This window comes from Ascaphus truei, chromosome 6, assembly GCF_040206685.1.
Source record: "Ascaphus truei isolate aAscTru1 chromosome 6, aAscTru1.hap1, whole genome shotgun sequence".
NCBI classification, from domain to species: Eukaryota; Metazoa; Chordata; class Amphibia; order Anura; family Ascaphidae; genus Ascaphus; species Ascaphus truei.
This window is the reverse complement of record NC_134488.1, coordinates 71,951,846-71,973,948: the sequence shown is the minus strand read 5'-3', so window position 1 is coordinate 71,973,948 and position 22,103 is coordinate 71,951,846. Positions and strand designations below refer to the sequence as shown.

Sequence of the window (22,103 nt, the reverse complement as noted above, 5' to 3'; positions counted from 1 at the left end):
TATACCCCTGTCCCAATCAGGGCGACACTGATCAGTCTGATGGAGAACAATAGTCCTGGTCTCTGCACACGGCCCAGACCCAGTTGATGAGATTACTGGGTCAGGAAGCCCAAGATGACATGCCCAAATATGGTCATGCAGAGCAAGTCCAGAGTTATCCCTTAGGCTGAGGCCCCAGTACCTCCGCTGCCCGCGCGCCCGCGAGACTGGCGGCGCGTGCAGCCGATTCCCCGGTCTGCAGGGAGCTGCAGACCAAAAGACCGGGGTGGCGAGGGAGTAACGGGGGCCATGACATCACCCGGCAGGTTCGCCCTCATTGACTGAACCCCTGGGGGGCGTGGCTTAGCGCTCCGTAGCGAGTCCAGGAGCAACTCGCGCCACAGCGCTGCGGCCCCCCCTCACAGCGGGCCCGGCGCCATTGAGGGGAGGGCTCTCGTCTCTGCAGCGTCCGCAACAGCGGGCGCTGCAGTAGCCAGCGGGGACCAGCCCTTAACATCCTAAGAGACTGGAAAAGAGCAGTACCACTGTTTTTACCATACAAGGTAAAAAATAAAAAACGTCAAAACCTGGGTGCTCAACATTAATCCTATGGTTGCCCTGATGATACTAGACAACAAGGCAGAGCATACCAGGCTTTTTAGGAAGCTTTGTTGCCTATTTCGTCACAGTTATACATAAACTAAGCCAATTGCCGATGGCCATAACAGGACCCTATTCAATAGAGATATTGAAATAAAAATCTTTCTGTTAGAAATTAATTTACATTTGCCCTAGGACTCCCAGGTCTCAATTATTTGCGTTCTTTTTGCTCTTGGCAATAATTGGTTATACAGTACTGTATGGATAGTACATTAACAAACAGCCTTGACAAGGTAAAAAGCAAGTTTAATTTATGTGTTGGGCTGAAGCCCCCAATTATGTTCCAGCTTTGGGCCCCCTCAACCACCTAAGAAAAAATGTAGGACTGTAATTCTGATTGCCACTCATTTAGGACGAGATCCACAACGTTTTGTTAAGTAAGAACTTATAATGTGACTTTGCCTAAAATATGAATGGACGTTATGTTCCCTTAATTAACATGGTATTCTCAAAGGTAATTATGCAAAACAACATCCAAACTACATCTCATTTGCATAGGCTTAATGACATTATTGTAGCATAACGTTGTGTTATCGTCCAATAACGAGACGCTATGCCAGTCTTGAGATTACTCCTATCCAGACTCTGAAATATGTTTTTTGCTGAAATTGAGAAAAAGAGGAGAGGAAAATAATGCTCAGGTATTGAAATGATGCCTAATTGTGACGTTACACCTACCGAGACAAAGATAAAGCACTATAGGAGTAACTTCAAGTTTAGGTATAACTTAAATACGTAACGTTAAATCCACGCATTACGCTTAATGGACTGTAGTGGATATGCAATGTTATGATTAATTACTTATTTGTGTATCATTTACCATTATCACTAACATCCGTTATGGTGAGCGCTATGATCTTTATGGGAAAAACACACGGCGAAAACAATGTTATTGTTCATTGAAGATACACTGTTACTGTTTGCGTTAGGGTAATGCCGCTTTAGATGACTTAGTTTGATAGATCTGTAAAAGTAAAACCTGCAATGTCTACCATAGGAGGGATTTTGTCATAACCTGGAAGAAGAACTGAGCAGAACTTAGGTCAATAGAAGTTGAAATGTTGGATCTCATTGGCAGTTGAAGTGAGTCCGTGGTACAATAGGTGCGGGACAACGAATGATTGAAGGAGAGATGACAATTGAGATTAGATTGAGAAAAAAAGGAATGTCCCACATTTGTAGGGAATGTCCAATTTGGTAACCGGGTAAATTCCCAGTGAGCTCCAGGTGGACAAGTCTCTTAGAATGATCTGGGGACTCACAAACTCTTGGTGAAAGTCAGAAGACTGGCTGTATCTCCCATGGCAGTCCATGTGTGAGTTGAGAGTCAGTATGTCTATAAATGTATGTATTTGTCAGTTTACTCCGCGTCTATCACAATATGAATGCGTGTATGTATGAGTGCTTGTATTCATGAGTGCTTGAATTTAAGAGTGCATTTGTGTATGAGTGCTTGCATGTACCTACCTTGGCAAAAATAAATTAAGGGACGTCAATTCAGCAATCTAAGAGAATAGCTAGAAAGATCTAAATAGATAGTTCTTGACTCCCCTAACAGACTTAATAATATGTTTGGCGAGACCTCTCCTAGATGTTTTTTATGTCGACCGGCTTGCCAACTATCGTCCAATCTCCAACTTTCCTTTTCTAGGGATAGTGTTGGAATCCTGTCTTGAATATCATGGTTTCTTCGGCATTCCATTTTTCATTTTCATACCCGATATGGAACAGAGATGGTCCTGGTTTGTGTGACGGATGATCTTCACCTAGCCATGGACAGGGGCAGCTTGTCTGTCCTCGTCAAGTTGTATTTGTCAGCAGCCTTCAACACTATTGACCACGGGATACAGCTAGGTTGCCTCAAGAGCCTCGGGGGGGGGGGGGAATCGAGGGCTCCTCTCTCAAGTAGATCACCTCCTTCCTGAAGGGCGGGACCCAGCAGGTGATCATAGGCAATCATGTATCGCCTATTAGCCTGGCCCTGTGCAGGTTTCCTCAGGGTTCGGTACTGTCTCCCTTGTTGTTTCATGTATACGTAAGGCCTCTCAGTGATATAATCTGGAGACATGGTATGTTGTGCCATATGCTGATGACACACAAATCTACTGTATGTCTCTTTTACATTTGATCTCATGGAGTCGGTCGCTGCACTGTCAGAATCCTTGTTAGAGGTAACCAGTTGGATGTGTCAGAACTGGCTGAAGCTTAGACCAGAAAGACTGAAGTCATGATTGTTCGGTCAGAGCCAAGACTGGGAACGTGGCAGGGTGGGATTGACACACCACTAATTAATGGTGTCAGATCAGTCCCTGTGTCATGGTGCGCAATCTAGGAGTCCTGTTTGACTCTAGCTTGAACATGTGGGCACAGGTTCTGGCTACAGTTACAACCAGGTTTTATTACCTAAGGATACTCTGAGGACTGCATCTGATTCTCTCAATGCCTGACCTGGAATCACTTGTCTGCGCCTTAGTGTCAACACGTTTGGACTATGGAAATGCCCTCTATGCAGTAATGCCTCTTGTGATGATTAAAAGACTTCAAAGAACGTAGCTGCTCGCATGCTTTACCGTGTTGGCCATTTTGAGCAAATTACACCTGCTCTCTGTGATCTGTACTGGCTTCCTGTGACCTTCCGTATTAAGTACAGAATTGCCCTTATGTCGTATAAAGCATTGCATGTGTGTGTGTGTGTGTGTGTGTGTGTGTATATATATATATACAAAAAGTGACACTGTGTGCTCATTTGCATGTCATTTCCCAGAATCCCTTGCTGCAGTGGAAGTGCTGTATGCTGGGTGATAATGGGGAAAGGCGGGGTTGCAGACCTGCCTAAGACATGCAGATGAGCATACAGCTATATTTGCATATTTGCTTTCCTGTGGAGGGTTTTTGTCACTTTTTTTACTCACCATAACTTAACTCAGTATTATGGTTTGGCCTATCCCATAAGCCTCTCTTGCATTCCCAGTAAAATCAACCCCACACTGATGAGACCCATCAAGGTCGAAACAGCTGTCTGTGGGTGGTTTTCTGGGTATGCACCTTAACCCTGGCTGTGCTCAAAGCTGTGACCATGCAGCAAGCTTAAGCCTATAGGGAACCATGTTAAAAATGGTTATTGAGGCAAAAAGTGACACTGTGTGCTCATTTGCATGTCATTTCCCAGAATCCCTTGCTGCAGTGGAAGTGCTGTATGCTGGGTGATAATGGGGAAAGGCGGGGTTGCAGACCTGCCTAAGACATGCAGATGAGCATACAGCTATATTTGCATATTTGCTTTCCTGTGGAGGGTTTTTGTCACTTTTTTTACTCACCATAACTTAACTCAGTATTATGGTTTGGCCTATCCCATAAGCCTCTCTTGCATTCCCAGTAAAATCAACCCCACACTGATGAGACCCATCAAGGTCGAAACAGCTGTCTGTGGGTGGTTTTCTGGGTATGCACCTTAACCCTGGCTGTGCTCAAAGCTGTGACCATGCAGCAAGCTTAAGCCTATAGGGAACCATGTTAAAAATGGTTATTGAGGCAAAAAGTGACACTGTGTGCTCATTTGCATGTCATTTCCCAGAATCCCTTGCTGCAGTGGAAGTGCTGTATGCTGGGTGATAATGGGGAAAGGCGGGGTTGCAGACCTGCCTAAGACATGCAGATGAGCATACAGCTATATTTGTATATATATATATATATATATATATATATATATATATATATATATATATACATACAGTACACTCTGTAGTCAGAAGGATCGGCCCCACTGTTTTCCCTGAGAATTACCATCCAACCCTGGGATGTCGAGACTTTCCGAGTGTAGCCCCCAGGATTTGGAACTTCTCACCACCAGACATCCGAAATGCACCCAATTTGGCTCATTTTGGAGCCCAGTGCAAGACTCACTGTCCGACTAGCCTTTCCCTAATTGTGTTATTCTATTTTGTCTGTTATCTATTTTTCCACTTTGTTTTAATTATTTCTCTAACATGGTGTAAGGGTCCGGCGATGCCCCCTTCGGTGGGACAAAGATCCGGTCGGGGTGCTTGTACATGTCAGGGCCATTAAATAAAGATATGATGATGATGTTTCTGGGGTTGTGGTCATAGAGATCGATGGTGCATATATGGTGGAGCTGTCCTACAGTAACAGATCTATGGCAAAGAGGTTTCCAATTAATTAACTGGGTAATAGGGCGGACAGTTAAGATCAGCCTTTGGATGGCGTTACTTGGCAAGCCGACCCAAAATGCCTCGTATGAGGAACTGTAGAATGTGTGCGCATAGTTTTTTTTTAAAACAGAAGATGTTTTAGGGGAAAACAAATGTAGGCTTTTATTAGCCACAACTTTTTTTTTTACAACTTAGATTTTATTGAGAATTTACACGGTATACATTGGTCTGCATATAAATCAACATAGTTATATCATAATACATATATGTAACAAAAAATAAATAAAAGAACATCAGAAAAAAAAGATTGGAAGGGGGAGGATGGGGTCTGTCCTCCTCTCGATCTTCTCACTCGTCCTCTTCTGCACTTAAACTTTTCTATGGCGCCTCTCTAGGCAGTTCCTCCCACGTGGCCTGTAGCTCTGCTACCCATATCTACATCTCTCTTCTAGGTTTCAACAGCTCTACGCCCCAGCTCCTGTGAGTCAGCGGAGAACGTGTTTCTAATATTATCATAGCAAAATTGAAGTACCATCAACTCCTGGGATGTCTGTTTGTGCTAACCACAATATCCAGACTTTTAGAAATTTAGCGCCAGTATCATTAACTAAACTCGTTAACTTTTCCATCTGGCATACATACCAAATTCTGTTCCTAATTGAAGTAATATTTGGGATTTTATTCTGGTTTCCACAATGTTGCGATCTCGCACCTTGTCGCTGTTGCAAAATGCACCACTAATTTGCTTTGTGTTCTGGAAAGCCCCTCAGCCGGCCTGTTCAGGAGGAACATCCATGGGTCCAGTGGAATTGCGAGGCCCAAGATCCTTTGTAGCCAATCTCTCTGATTTGCTCCCAAATGGGCAGCACCCGAGGGCAAGACCACAGCATGCTTTCAACAACATAAACAGCTTATGATCAGCCAAACAGGGTTTACAAGAAAACAAAACAAACAGCCGACTCCTGTTGGAAGCGCTCATTACACCTTTCCATACACCCTATCTATGGGCTGAGGAGCTAGGCCCTTTACCAACAACACATATAGCAAAAGAGTGGAGGTAAGTTCCCTACGGCCGGGGTAGGATTCTGTAAATCCTTGTGCAGGGTTTCTCTCCGCAGCAGTCCAGGGTCCAGTACCTTCCTGGCCAGAGAGATTTCAGTAGTGAGTATCTATGGGTTTTTATACCTCTAACGAGTCAGCTGAGTAGATTAGTTACAATAGCTTGCTTTGGGATTAACCTCCTCAGTGCTGTATCAGGCTGTGTGAACAGGATTTCCCTGTCTCACTATGCGAGCAGGAACCCACCGTGTTACAGCAACGTAAACAAATCTCCCATATTTTGGCGGCCACCAGGTGCACTACAGTGGCCTCTTAGAAGGGGCCAGTGCCAGAAGGGCTGCTAGGAGTTTTGCAGGGCTCGATGCAGTGGGGTTTTGGCAGGGCCTCTTACCTTTTCCAGAGCGGCATCTCCTCCTGCTATGTCGCATTGTCATGTCGATGCGGCGTTATGTGACATCACATTGTCATGGCGACGTGTCGTCACATGATTGCAAGAAGAGATACCGGCTCAGGAGAGAAAGTAAGAGGTAATTACAGAAGCCCCACACTCTTCCCCCGGCAATCAGTTTAAATGTTATGGGAAAGAGTGCGGGGCCTCTGTTAGCTTCAATCTCCGTGGAGTGGCAACGATGGCGCTGCCATCAAGCTGGCCCTGGGTGCCAGATATAACCAGAATTATCAACAAAGTCTGGCAAGTGCTTTATTATGAAAAAATAAATGGTTTACCTCAATTATTCCAAGATTAAATTTAACAACCTTAGCGACCCTTGGTTAAGCAAATTAGGATACAAGACAGGCTCCGATGCTCCTCACCTTTTGAAGACTACTGTACATCAACAGACACAGTAAAAAAAATGGCTCTGATGAAAGTAACCCAAACTAGCTTGCATGCGATACTGTGACACGTGATTTGCATGACTAATTTTAACAAATGTGAAATCAATCCACTGGAACTGTATTGCTATCCCCCCCCCCACCCTCATACCAGCTTTATTTCTGTATCCGTAACACCCACCCCCTCCCCCTTTTCATTTCTGTACCCCTTACTATTTGAAAATCCAATAAAACACAAAGTTAAAAAAATCAATTAAGGGAGATGGGGAGGGAGATGGGAAAAAGTACGGTCTCAGAAAAGGACAGATGAGGGATGGGCTGGACTAGACAGCAGGGTGAAGACCGGGGATGGGACATCCTACACTGTGACCCTGTCACACTATCACATAGCGTGAGAAGGTCCCCATGCTGTTTAAGTTACCATCACAATGCATGAATCTCAGGCAGAATCCCAGAGACTTGACAGGACTTGCCAGCAGCCAAAAGATAGAAAGGACCGCAACACTGATAGAAGAAATAGCTAAACAGAAGGCAAGGATGGGTCTTCTATGTACTGAGACCTTGAAACCACAAATGGTGAATTGCCTATTTTACAATACAGTTTTTTTTAATGCATTCTTTTGCATGTAGTAATACTTTTCAAATGGCAGTCCCTTGTGATTGTTTTTCTTCGAAAGATTGGATCACCCTTAAAGTAACTGTTTGACGTATTTGCATCTTGTGAAAGATGATTATGTTTTGCTTTCCTCCGAGAACACAGAATTCATAATACTTATGTTTATCAGATTGCTTTATAATTACTTTGCAAATAAGGAACAAAGCAAAAAGAATTTACCTGTGGTTTTGAGGGCTCACAATAAGGCAGATATTTTATATATTTCAAAGCATTAATTTATCATGGATGTGTTAAAATAAAAATCTGTAAAACTACGCATACATGTCTGATTAAAAATAAATGAATAATTGTGCTTCTGTTGACCTAATACACATGCAACTGTCCTTCGTTTATCTTCAGCCTAACATGACTTGTCTTATTCTACTTATTATACTCAAGTGTGAGAAAATTGGACTCAATTTGGAATAAATGTGTGTATATCCTTAATAAATAAAGGTATATCACAAAAAAGTGTACAAGTGCTCTAACAGCACAAAGTTCAAATAACAAAGGTGCTCTTCTAAATAAAAGTCAGCAATATCCTTGTGTCCACAATGTAAGGAAATTACACCATAGTGTAGTGCTGTTTTTGTCTTCCCTTCCTTGAATATATATATACTGTATATGTGATATATTTGTGATATATTTGTATGTGATATATATATATATATATATATATATTTGTATATGTATATATATATATACATATATATATACAGTATATATATATATATCACACATACACACGTAAGCATATATGTATGTATGCATATACAAATATATATCACATATAAATACACAATGTATATATATACCAATAGGGACCACATAGTATCCACACACACTTATAGTATTGCAACACCCTCATACATTTCTACACATACCCACACCACTGGTATACACTCCTACTCCACACACACCTTTTGTAAAGCGCTGTATACACCGTGGGCGCGTTATACATTTATATTTACAGTAGGGCCCCGCTTTATGGTGTTCCGCTTTACAGCGTTCCGATCATACGGCGTTTGCCAATGTATACCCATATTCATTAGGTTTGGCGCTTGTTCCGTTTTTCCGGCGATTTCAGCATGACGCGCTCAGCAGCGGAGTATCCGCTGTCACTAAGCAACAGTTTTAGTGCGTGTACAACTCCTTGTCAGATGCCATTTGTCAGCAAAACAGTCGGTTTACAGCTCTGCATCTCTGTTTTCAAAGGTACAATACAGTACAGTAGGACCCCGCTTTACAGCGATTTCCGCTTGGCATTGGCGGCCTGGAACAGAACCCGCCGTATGAACGGGGCCCTGCTGTGAATACATACACACACACCCACACCCACAAACATACACACATACTCTTACATCACTAACATTCAGGGACCATTTAACACCTCAAGTCATAAATCGCATACAGTACATGGGGGGAGGGATAGGTTTCAGTCACAGATAACATTCCAGGATGCACTGTTTTTAAGTTGAACTATTGCTTGCTTTATCCATTGTAACACCGCCGGAAGAAGAGATCAGTGTATCTCGAAAGCTCGCACAAATAAAAGCATTTCGTTAGCCACAGAACGGTATCGTCTATTCGTTTTTGATTATTAAGCTCGGCTAACACGGTACAGATACCGATACCTATACCCAGTGGTGGACAAATCACCAAAAAATCTACTCGCCGAACAAAAAAAAATCTACTCTCCACCTAGTACCACACGTGTGCTGCTTGGGCCAATAGGAGCTCGCCACGATGTTAAATCCATTCGCCCGGCGCGTGCACATGTATAGGTTTGTCAAACACTGCCTATACCTATATATATATATATATATATATACACACACACACACACACACACACACACACACACACACACACACACACACACACACACACACACACACACACACACACTTAATACTAATTAAATACAATACCTTATATATGGATATTCAATCCATATACTCAGCCCACTATTGACGTTGCAGCATGTACAAGGTGCTTTCACCTACTGAAAATGCCCTAAAGAAAAACACAGCGCAGAAAATTCTTCCACTAGTATAATACGATTTAAGAATATAAGCAGTAATAAAATGGGCTCCAAATGCATTTATAGCTATAGATATGTACAGAACACTTTAAAGAAGGGTGGTATGCTGGGGCTTCTGCGTTCTTCCTTGGTGGCAGCTATAAGCATTTTGATTGTAATGTAGCAAGCATTTGGTGGAAATGAAAATGAATACAAAAGAACAAATAGAAGGAAAAAAAAACTATAAAATTATAATGAGGGAGCATGCAGCCTCTCTCAGCAAGCGGCTCAACAGAGCAGAAGCAAGGCCTGAGTCACGGCACTGTGACTCATTATTAGAATCCTTTGCCTAAAGGGTTGGAGCAGTGATGCAGTGGAACATCATGCTGGGAATCTGATAGCTCGTTGGAGTGACTGTGAGACTAATCAAGCAACCGCCTCAGCTGAAGGCTCACACTTGTTTCTTGACAGACATATGCAGAATCAAACATTAGGGTTTGGGATATTTCTGTTGCATGGCTGTCAGGGTGCGGGGTCCTAAATGAGTGAGAAATTAGCATTACCTAGCAGAAAAAAAAGAAAGACATAATAGGAATATTGGGATATTGTTAACGGCCAGAGCTATTCTAACCATGGTACTTGAATGTGTCCCATGGCACAGTGAATGTCCCCCTAAGAGTAAGACTACAGAGATATAAAGCTGGTCATAGAAAATTTAGGGTGATGGCCATTTTTAGAAGTCCAGTGAAAAATATTTTACATTAATTTTTCTCTCATTTGGGAAACTATGGGCGAATCTCGCTGTTAGCTTCAATTTCTGGTTTCAAATAGAACGGGAAGATGACAGACACTGGTTTGGATGATTTAACAGCACCATCTATGATATATATACATATATATTTAACAAACTTATATATTGTGAATATATCCCACTACCCCCACCATCACAACCCATTTATTATACCCCATCATTATCAATGCTCCCTAGCTTGTATTAGTAAGTATCTGTGCCTAACACTATTTATATTTAATAAAATAAATCTAACTTCAAGGCCATGAACTGAAAATGGTTAGAGGCTAGTTATTTGCTAATGCCAGACCTGTCAACATTGACATTTTTACCAGCTTGTAGTGAGTAGGAGGCAGTGTTAGAGACACGGCATGATGATGAATGTTGCATCAACACACCACACTCACTAAACACCAATAATCCGGAAGAAATGGTCCGGTTTAAACAATCTATCAAGGAAAAGCTGCCTGGGCACCCTTCTTTTATGGCCACTAGTGTGAAACGCTGTCTGAATACAATCCTCTCTTGTGACTTCCTGTGGCAAAAGTCAAACAGCACACTCCTACACACTCCTCTTACAGCCCAAAGAAGGCCGAACACACAGCTCCCAGGGCCCCTATGTCAGTTCAACACTCGGCCGTGAGATGGGTCGAATTCAAGTGTCACACAGTGATAACGTGTGAGTTGACAGGTCTCTTTCGCCATTGCTACACCTCTGTTATTATAAATTAGCTCGCAATAACATCGTTAAAGCCCCCATGGTTTCATACATGCACAAAATATTTTATTTTTCCTGTGCCAGAAGACAGGACCAATTGCAATGTTTCTTTTACACAAGATCTATATAGAAGTGGACACTTGATAGGATAAAGAAATATTGCGTTTTCCACCGTGTTAAGCTTTAAGGTTCAAAAGTGTTAATGCGATTCCGTTGATTGGAATATCTTCCTTTAAACCTTTCCCGACAAACATATTTCTAGCAAATCTACTTGTCGAAAGGCGAAAAATAACATTTGTCCGGAGCAATCGTGACAATGGATGGTGCTTTGCAGACATAGTTTGAAATGGTTCCCCTGCATGGTGAGAGATATCTGCTTTCTCAACATGGCGTTACCTTCTTTTTTGCTCTTAGTAAATCAGGATTGTGGAGGCACAGGAAAATGGGGAGATTGTGAGTCTGCATCAAACCTTATGCCACAAAAGCATCCTGCATCTTCCCAAGGATCTGGCAGCTAATGGGTTAAACAGGGGACAGTAAGTTTATCAGGGCAAGGTTCTTATATTATAGAGTACCACTATTTATTTTCATTTGCAAATTTACAATTCCGCAGGATTTATTTTGGAAAGTCTCTTGTCTTCCTATGCTTACAGCATAAATACTGTTTAAATCTTTGAAAAATACAGTCCAATGAGTTTTTTCCTCAATACATGTACTGTAGACCTTTTATAAATCATCCATAGCACCACTACATTTTAATCCACTTTGACCACTGCATATTATCTGCCATATTAGCTGAGCAGTCTCCTGCCAACGGGCACTATTCAAGTCAAAGGCCTGATAGGTGTCATCTAGTGCTGAAAAGTGTCTTACGGTAGAAGACTTCTTAGTAAATATGAGCCTATATGTACAGTATATACAAGCACTAATCTCCCAGTTCATGCTATAACCAGTGGTGGATTAAGATCCTCGGTGTCCCTAGGCACTAAGAGAAAGAAGGGGGAGGAAGAGTGAGAGAAGAAGGGGGAGGAAGAGTGAGAGAAGAAGGGGGAGGAAGAGTGAGAGAAGGGGGAGGAAGAGTGAGAGAAGAAGGAGGAGGAAGTGAGGAAGAGTGAGAGAAGGGGGAGGAAGAGTGAGAGAAGGGTGGGAAGGGTGAGAGAGAAGGGGGTACTGTAAGAGAGAGAGAAGGAGGGTAAGAGAAAGGGAAGGGGGAAGAGAGAAAGAAGGGGGAAGAGAGAGAAGGGGGAGAAGATTGAGAGAAAGGAAGTAAGAGAGTGAAGGGAAAGGAAGAAAGAATGGAGGGGAAGTGAGAGACGGGGGAAGAGTGAGAGAAGTAGGGGGAGGAACAGTAAGGGAAGGGGGAGAAAGAGTGAGAGATGGGGGAAGGGTGAGTGAGAAGGGGGCGAACAGTGAGAGAGAAGGCTAGGAAGAGTGAGAGAAGGGTGGGAAGAGTGAGAGAAGGGTGGGAATAGTGAGAGAGGGGGGACTGAGCAGGCAGAGGCAGGGCCTGAGAGGGGGGATCAGTAATCACAGCAGATCTTATATCAGTCACAGCACATGGGGGAGCAGAGCCTCATGCTTGCAGCAGACACCTGAGTTAGCACTGTCAGCAGAGGCTCCTCAGACTAGACCCTCTGAAGTGGAGGAACCAATGAGCCAACGGGGAGCTACAATAAGTATCTTACTGTACAGGACAGGTGCACACCCTCCCTGCGGTCACTCTGGTGTCTGGGGGACCTGATCTCTGTGGCTGAGGGAGCAGGAGGTCGGGGGACACAGGTACAGCAGCAGCAGATCGAGCAGGGGGGGGATCAGTGTCAGAGATTAGTCTGGGAGACTGTCAGTACATACTATAGGGGAACTGGAAGGATTTTTATGCAGGCAGGTTCCAATTAAATCCACCTACCTCCGTGCTCCTTTCAGACGTCCTTGCAGTCTGAGCTGCATGGCAAATAGCTCCCTCCTCCCTTCCTGCCGAACGGAGGCAGGGGGGAGATACAACATGGGTCTGTAGGACAGGACCCTGGAGCAGGAAGTAAGGCTCCCGGCTCTCTCCCCCCTTCCCTTGTCGGCAGCCCACAGCACCTTTACGGTACAAGGGGGCGGGGGCCCCCTATCCTTGGGGGGTCCCTAGACACGTGCCTACTGTACCTTATGGGTAATTGATATAACTAGGCCTTTAATAATGACTCAGGCTTTACTAGGCCTGGGTTCATTATTTACTAGTAGTTTTACATTTTCATACAATATTTCTACAAGTGCTAATTTCTTTAAATCCTATTTTATTGAATGTCTATTAAATAGACACAGTGGGAGATATGTATTAATGCAATTATAAAATTGGTTCCTTGATGCAATGCAAGGATTTTCGCGTTTCAGTTTGCAATGGCATGAAATGTAGGAAACCTGTTATTTTTTTTTCTTACATTGGATACAGGTCTCTTTGGCTATGGCCCCAGTCACAGCGGCGCATGCACCAGTTCCAACCGCAACCTGTGGTCTGCGGTTGCGCTGCCAGTGAGGAGCAGGAAACCCGACGGGGGGATGGGGGAGGGTTGTTGCCATGACATCACGTGGCTGGTTCACCCTCATTGGCTGAATCACCGCCATGACGTGGCCACAGCTCGGCCACCGGTGATGAAGCCTTAGGCCGTGAATATACCAGAAATCGCTGGCGACACCGCTTGGCACGATACTGAGCAGCTACAAAAAAAACCAATAAAATCCAATGAAAGCGCACATACCAGTAGCGACGAACTGCAAAGCTTCTGTCTCATGAATAGATTTGAGATTTTGTTTTTCACAGGTGACGGCCGTGTCACGTGATTTGCAAGGCCAATCACAGTGCATCTTAAACTGCGCTTATAGTGCCGGCGACAGCGACGCTGCATCAAAACAAATGCATTGTCGCCGTTGCCGGTCTTATAGTGGACGCGACGGCGCGACGGAGAAACAGCGCTACCAAAAATCTGGTAGTCAGTAGAATTTGATTTTTGGAGAGACGGTCTCCATATGTGACTGGCTATAAGCAAATCAGAGAGCTCCGTCCCTCTGCCTTCCCCCTTGATGACGTCACTGGCCTTGTAGCCATCGACGTCTCCAAAATAGAAATTACAACTTTCGCAATGGCGACGGCGATGGGTGACATCATCGGTAGCGTCGCCATCTGTATAAGCGCAGCCTTAGGCTGCGGCCACGCTGCCGCAGAGCGCGCTCATGCTTGAGAGCGGTGACGTTACCACCTCTCCAAGCATGAGCGCTCGTCTGTCCTTCACAAATTCGAGAGGAGCGCGGGAAAGGGGGGGGCGTGTGGTGTTTAAGGGGGGCGTGGTCTTTAAGGCGGGGCGTGTCATTGGCAGGATCGGTGCGGTGTGTCTGTGTGTGTCTGTGTGTGTGTGTGTCTCTGTGTGTGTATGTGTCTGTCTCTGTGTGGGTGTCTTTGTGTGTGTGTCTGTATCTGTGTGTCAGTGTGTCTGTGTGTCTCTGTGTTTGTCTGTGTCCCTCCATTCTCTCCCCCTTCCCTCCATTCTCTCCTCCCCCCCTTTCCTCCATTCTCTCCCTCCTCCCTTCCCTCCTCCTCTCTCTTCCCCCCTTGCCACCCTCTCTCTCCCTCCTTCCCACCTCTCTCCCCCCCTTTCCACCTCTCTCTCTCCCCCCCTTCCCACCTCTCTCTCTCCCCCCCTTCTCACCTCTCTCTCTCCCCTTCCCACCTTTCTATCCCCCTTTCCCACCTCTCTCTCATCCCCTCTTCCCACCTTTCTCTCCCCCTTCCCACCTCTCCCCCTTCACACCTCTCTCCCCCCTTCCCACCTCAATCTGTCCCCCCTTCCCACCTCTCTCCCCTCTTCCCTCCTCTCTCTCCTTCCCTCCTCTCTTTCTCTCCCCCTTTCCACCTCCCTCCCTCCCCCTTCCCTCCACTCTCCCCCCCCTTTCCTCCACTCTCCCTCCTCCCTCCACTCTCCCTCCCCCCCTTCCCTCCACTCTGATTGGTTTTGGGACTGGAGCTCTTTCATTGGTCAGAGAAGGGTCATGTGACCCTGCTCAGCGCTTGGAAATAAAATTTCCTGGTCTCTCCAAGTGCTGAGCTTTGGAGAGCTTACGTGCGCATGCAAGAGCTCGCGCACGCTGTGTGAGCTTGGCCATACATATTGCGTTTCATTGAAGTAAACGCGGCAAGTGCCAAGCACGCTCAGCAGCAGTGTGGACGCGGCCTTTGGCACAGAGATTAACACTCTCCCCAAAATGTTCCCACTAACCCCTCCCCTAACTGCTCCTATAACCTCTTTATAACTCATCCCCTAACTGCTCCTATAACCTCTTTATAACTCCTCCCCTAACTGCTCCTTTAACCTCTTTATAACTCCTCCCCTAACAGCTCCTATAACCTCTTTATAACTCCTCCCCTAACTGTTCCTATAACCTCTCTATATCTCCTCCGCTAACTGTTCCTATAACCTCTCTATAACTCCTCCCCTAACTGCTCTTTTAGTCGCTCCCCTAACAGTTCCTATAACCTCTCACTATAACACCTCCCCTAACTGCTCCTATAAACCTCTCTCTATAACCCCTCCCCCAACTGCTCCTGTAACTCCTCCCCCAACTGCTCCTGCAACTCCTCCCCCAACTGCTCCTGCAACTCCTCCCCTAACTGCTCCTATAACCGATCCCAAAACTCCTCCTCTACCTGTTCCTATAACCCCTCCCCCACTGTCTTTAATTCCATCTTTACCAGCTCCTATTAACGCTCCCAATACCTTCTCCTCTAAATGCTTCTATCAGGGCTATCAATGGGTGGTGGGGGGACAGCTGGGCTTAGTGTTTGAAGACACCCAGGTAATAATGCAATCCAGGCCTAGTGTGTCCTGTCCCTTAAAATTTGTCTCCTTCTCTACAAGTTAATAGCCTGTAAGCTGCCTTACACCTTAGCACAACTAATATGGCCCAATGTCCATTTGCAACCATAGATTTATACTCCCCACTGAGATATTCATATTATTTTCAATTACATGCTAATTCTGAATATATATTACTACATGATTTTATTTCTAATACTAATCCAGTATTACTTTTACAAGGCTTTTATCTCCAATAAAGAAGCTGCATAAACCCAATACAATATATAAGCCATAAAAAGTCAGAGTTCACAGTAGTACAGTTAGAAAAAAAATCTAGTTAAGTTTTCAGTTATTTATTGTTTGCATTTCCTATTATTCCAGAAATCCACTGCCTTAAAGAAACATTTCTGATGCAAAAAAAAAAAGAGAAATCTGTGTTTTTCTTATTGTATTTGCAAATGTAGTCATAAAACAAGTCCAAATGTATGGGAAGCAGTGAGCGTTTATTCTCCTCCAGGTAGCTGTAATATCTCCATTTCCTTCTGTTATACATAAAGAAAATTCTTTGGGGTACTAGTTATCGACTTCTTTATTTTGTCTGCGCAGGAGTGATAAAAAGGGAAAAAAAATATCCGAACTAGGGGAAGAAATATGACATTTGATTTAATCAGATATGTTTTTTTTTTTGCTGTTCCTCCCTTACCAGAGCTTCGAGTCCTGTGATGGTCAGAAGGTGTCGGAGTAGCAGCGCTTAGTAAGTATGGGCCTTCGTGTTTAAAGTACTTATACTTTACTGATTAAAAGTTGTGTTAATGACATACATTAAACTCCAAACAACCTCTTAATGAATCGTGATCAGAGTTTAAAAAAATAAAGAAGGAAACGTCCAAGCTAACTTATACAATTATTTGGAAATATTTGCTCACATTCACATTATTGTAAAGTTTGGGATATTTGTGAACTGTGGAAAAAGTGTCCTTTTCTACCTCAGAGATTTAAATTTGTTTTTGAAAGCAGCAATACTACTTTCTCCCTTTTTTTTCCGTTTCTCTCTTTATTATTTGTATATGTAAAGCATGTGACAATGTATATTTCTACATTCTTACCTAAGCTGGCAATCGTTTGGTGCTCCTGTTATAATTCTCTAAAAATCCTGATTGTGTGCCTAACATAATGGCCGCCTTTCAGTTTCATTCAATCCTTCAGTCAGTGTAATTTAGCAGGTAAAATGTATCCTTAAATTACTAAGGTAACAGTATTTATTGTTACAGTTTACAGCTCAAACTGCTGGGAACATTGGCAACAAATGATCACAAACAGGAAAGTGTTGCAAAGATTTTGCACTGCTGGGAAAATGTGCTAAAGCTTGCTATAGAAATCAGAGGATGCTTTAAAACTAATAAAAAATGGTATTCTGGGGCCCATTCACTAAACTTCGATAAGTTCAGTGCATTGCTAAGCGGGTTTGCATGTTCTTACCCCACTATAAGAAATTTGTGTCATAACCAATCGGATTGGGGGTGTTCCATTTGACACTCAAATGTGACATCACATGCCTTATATAATGCCTGTCCCATCTCATTTGAGCCCAAGAAGCTGCCGGAGCAACATCTACGGGACCCTTGGATTATAAAGAAGAAAATGAAGAAAGAACTTTCCTGAGAAGTCTCTTAAATCAACAGAGGATCATGGACTTCTTTGCATCAGGCTGTTGAACATTGGGTCATGGTTCAACAGTTGGTGCCGCAGTAGGATGACAAGGGTGAATCCAGCAAAGGTAAGAAACACATTGATAGTATTTTATTTAATTGCATATTTTCTTTTAGGTTGCCCATTGACTGCCAATGTGCTTATCTATACCCCTTTCTGGGTATAGATCAGCACAGTGACAAGCATTGTATTTTTTTGCCAAATGTTTGTTTTTATTTCATTGTAATTTATTGTATTTGTTGTTATTTCTTTTTTTAGGTTGCCCATGCATTGCCTATGTAGCAATCCATGCCCATATTGTGGGCATATTTTACCTGTGACAATCAATGGGTAGAGGGGATCTGGGTAGTTGTCCCGGGGAGTATGGTTAGGCCTCCCCGGTGTGTATTGGGGAGAAGGAGCTTAGCCCTTAATTACCATTGCGGTTACTAAGGTAAGTAAAACCTTAATTTACTTTATGCTAGCTGACTAATGTTTTATTTTTAAAGTGCAAATGCGCTATTATCCATATCTGGGTAATATGAATTATGCCCATTACAGAGTATGTTGGGGGGGGGGGGGGGTGGGGGGGATATATGTTGTATTATTATTTTTTTGTACTGTAATGGTTTTTTGAATGGGAAAAAGCGCTATTAGCCATGTTTGGCTAATAGCCATTTTACCCATTCCGGTGTGGTGTTGGTGGTATAGTGGGTGGGTGAAGGTGGTAGTTTCCCCATTATGGTGTTTAAAACTTGTGGGATGGTAGCGCGAGGGGTTAACCCCGTCATTACCTTAGCGGTTGCAACCGCTACAGTAATGAAGGGGTTAACTTCTACTGCAACTCTCCCGCAAGGCCTACACACCCACCCTGGGGAACTACCACCTTCAGCCACTCCTTGTACCAACAACAAATCAGTTCCTGTCATTTAATCTTTCATTACTTTAGCGGTTAGCCGCTAAAACAGGGGTGCGCAATCTAATCCCCTTGTGGCCTCCTGCCTGCTCTCCTCCCTTGCTCGCGCCCTCCCACCTTGGCTCCGACATGAATAAGGCCTCTGGCGTGACAGGGCCTGTGATGTGCTAAACAAAGAATTATCAATAAAGTGGCGCTTAGATATAATTACGTAATGCCTTACAATAAGACATATACAGTAGAGGCAACGTTTATTCTAACATTTGCCGTAAACTAGCCGGGTTACATTCTGGGTATGTGCTGGGTATGTGCTGGGTATGTTCTGGGCTAGTTTGAGGCACGTTTAAGGCATTTCTGCATTGACTAACGACCCATAGGATTAACACAGCAGGGATCCCTGGCAGTCCAATTCAATTTGAATGGGACTGCCAGGGACCCCCGCTGTTAATCTGATAGGCCATTAATCAATGCAGAAATGCTGGGGCTAGTTTAAGGAAAGTTTAAGGCATGTACCCAGCATGTACCTGGGTGTTTCCTGTTTTTTTTGGGGAATTGCCACTGGTTTTTGTTCGAATAAGAGTTGCCTCTACTGTACTTTAAAGTGGTGACAATTCAAATAAAGTGTTGAACATATATATCATAAGTAATTGTGACTTCAGTGATTGTGATAAAAAATATAAAAAAATATACAGACGAATATAGTTTGCAGCTTCAACCCCACAGTTGATTGCTTCCTCAATCCACGTGTTGTCTCAGTTTTCAAGGTTGGAGGGGAGCACATACATATAGAAAAAAGCAAACACACCACAAATAGTGCAATGTGTCTGATAATTTAAGGAAACAGTCTTATTCCCAATTCCAGTGAAATTTGTACTTACAAACTTCACTCTTTAACAAATCCCATAAAGGTATCTTTATGTAGTAAAACCACAGATGTTCCCCAGGGTGTAGTAGGCAGGTAACACGGTTCACCGGGTAAAACCTTGGTATGGTAATACAAGAAACCGGAGATAGCGCAGACTGGTACAAAAAGGTTTATAAAAATAATCATAGATAAAACACACTCACATTGTGTCAGATCTGAAAAGGCATTTCGATCAACAAACTGACGCAGACGGCTGAAGGCAGGTGATAAATTCACCTCAAAAGTCACTCCATCCGTGGTTTTACTACATAAAGATACCTTTATGGGATTTCCTTAAATTATCAGACACATTGCACTATTTGTGGTGTGTTTGCTTGTTTCTATATTTATGCGCTCCCCTCCAACCTGGAAAACCAGGGCCTGTGATATACCAGGTACATCATTAGGGCACTGAAAAGGATACATGAAGGACAATTTTGCGTTTTCTAAGAATACAAGCCAGGTTATTTGACATCTGTCATTTAGTTCAGGGGTATGCACAATTTTCCCCGTGCGCACCCCTGCCTGCTCTCCTCCGGCTCGCCCCCACCCTCCGCTTGGCCCCGGCGTCAAATGAAGCACGGGGTCATGTGACGTCATGTTGCCATGGCAACGCGACGTTATGTGACCCAGTGGCGTCATTTGATGCTGGGTTACCATGACGATGTGTGGGTGGAAGCCAAGGTAAGTTGGTTACACAGGCCTCGCGCGGTCCCCCGGCATTTAATTTAAATGCCTTGGGGGAGATGGCGGGACCTCTGTAAATGCCACGCCCCCCCCTGAAAATCTCATGCCCCCTATGCGCACCCCTGCACTAAGGTAATGAATCCGGGGGGCTCCGGAGCTGAAATGAATATGTGGGTCAGCTCCGGAGACACCTGGATTCAATCCTATGCAGTAAGAATAGGACAAACGCCTTGTTATGGAAATCATGATTCCTATCTCGCCACCTTTAGATTGCGAGAAAGAATGCGCCTTGTTATAGTACCATATGCATTATATCGGAGTTTAGTGAATAGCAGTTGCTGGCAAAACATGCGCGTTTGGGCATTTTTTTCAGCTGCCGCACTACTTGTCACAGCCAGAATGTTATAGCTCAGTAAAAAGCCGTTTTAGTGCGATAGCGCCGTGTTATCAAAGCTTTGTGAATACCTACACATGCAATATCACTCTAAAAGGGCATTTAACCAGCATTAATGTACTTATCGAAGTTTCGTGAATAAGCCTCTAAGATTTGAATAAAACAAAACAAAAAACAGTCACTATTATCTAATACTGCAGAACTGATTTACATTAAAAAAAAGCCCCATAAGATTTCACATGTTTTGCTGCTTGAAGTTGCGCATTTCTGCAGCATAGAATGTGAGAAACTTTTCGGTTTTCGCACTGATGTCTGCAGAGCTTGGCAGTTCTTGTAAGGTTATTAAGGGGGTTGTAAAAACACTGTCAATGTTCACATGTGTTTAAAAACAAAAAAAAATTAAAGCGAGCCTTCAAAAATGTGGTGAAACCTGTACTACTCCTGAGATTTCTTAAAGAAACTTGCAGGAACAAGGAGGACTTTGCATTTCCCGACTACCTCCTACAGTACATGTGTGAGCTTTAAAAGTAAAGTATTCGGAACAAAGCTTTATCCTGGATCTCCTCTTACCTCTCCCATCGTACCTTCAGTGTCTCTTTTGCTAACACCTCCTCCTCTATTGATCTCTCTGTGGGGGTACCCCAGGGCTCTGTCCTGGGACCCCTTCTCTTTTCTCTCTACACACTCTCTCTAGGTGACCTAATCACATCTTTTGGGTTTAAATATCACCTCTATGCTGACGACACACAAATTTACCTTTCAACCCCTGACCTTACACCTGCTATACAGACCAAAGTTTCTGAATGCCTCTCTGGAATATCATCCTGGATGGCCATCCGCCGACTGAAACTTAACATGGCAAAAACAGAGCTCCTTATACTACCTCCCAAACCTGGCCCTACTACATCCTTCCACATTGCTATTGGAAATACGATCATTCACCCAGTAGCCCAAGCACGCTGCCTAGGGGTCACACTTGATTCCTCTCTCTCATTCTCCTCTCATATTCAAAACGTTTCTAAAACTTGTCGCTTTTTCCTCCGCAATATCACAAAGATACGCCCTTTCCTCTGTTACTCAACTGCTAAAACTCTGACTCAGGCCCTCATTCTCTCACGTCTCGATTACTGCAACCTCCTGCTGTCCGGCCTTCCTACCTCTCACCTGTCTCCCCTACAATCTATCCTAAACACTGCTGCCAGAATCACTCTACTCTTTCCTAAATCTGTCTCAGCGTCTCCCCTGCTGAAATCCCTCTCCTGGCTTCCGATTAAATCGCGTATCTCACACTCAATTCTACTGCTCACTTTTAAAGCTTTACATTCTTCTGCCCCTCATTACATCTCAGCCCTAATTTCTCGCTATGCACCATCACGACTCTTGCGTTCTTCTCAAGGATGTCTTCTTTCTACCCCCTTTGTATCTAAAGCTCTCTCCCGCCTTAAACCTTTCTCACTTTCTGCCCCACACCTCTGGAATGCTCTTCCCCTCAATACCCGACTAGCCCCCTCGCTATCCACCTTTAAGACCCACCTTAAGACACATCTGCTTAAAGAAGCATATGAGTAGCACTGGATAATCATGGACACATGACACAAAGCTTGGCCTCCTGCAGACGCACTTACTAGTATTCCCTCCTACTGTCTCTGTACGTTCTCCCTACCTACCAATTAGATTGTAAGCTCCTCGGAGCAGGGACTCCTTCCTTAATGTTACTTTTACAGTATGTCTGAAGCACTTATTCCCATGATGTGTTATTTATATTTGTTATTTGTTATTTATATGACATGT

The 22,103-nt window shown here is 43.8% G+C and overlaps 1 long non-coding RNA gene across 1 annotated transcript; it reads left to right on the top strand.

Moving 5' to 3' along the window:
* The first annotated feature begins 15,145 nt into the window (after positions 1 to 15,145).
* LOC142496489 (uncharacterized) lies at positions 15,146 to 17,479 on the top strand. Its single transcript, XR_012802014.1, has 3 exons — positions 15,146 to 15,720; positions 16,429 to 16,476; positions 17,310 to 17,479. It is a non-coding gene; the product is annotated as an uncharacterized LOC142496489 (long non-coding RNA).
* The last annotated feature ends 4,624 nt before the right edge of the window (positions 17,480 to 22,103 follow it).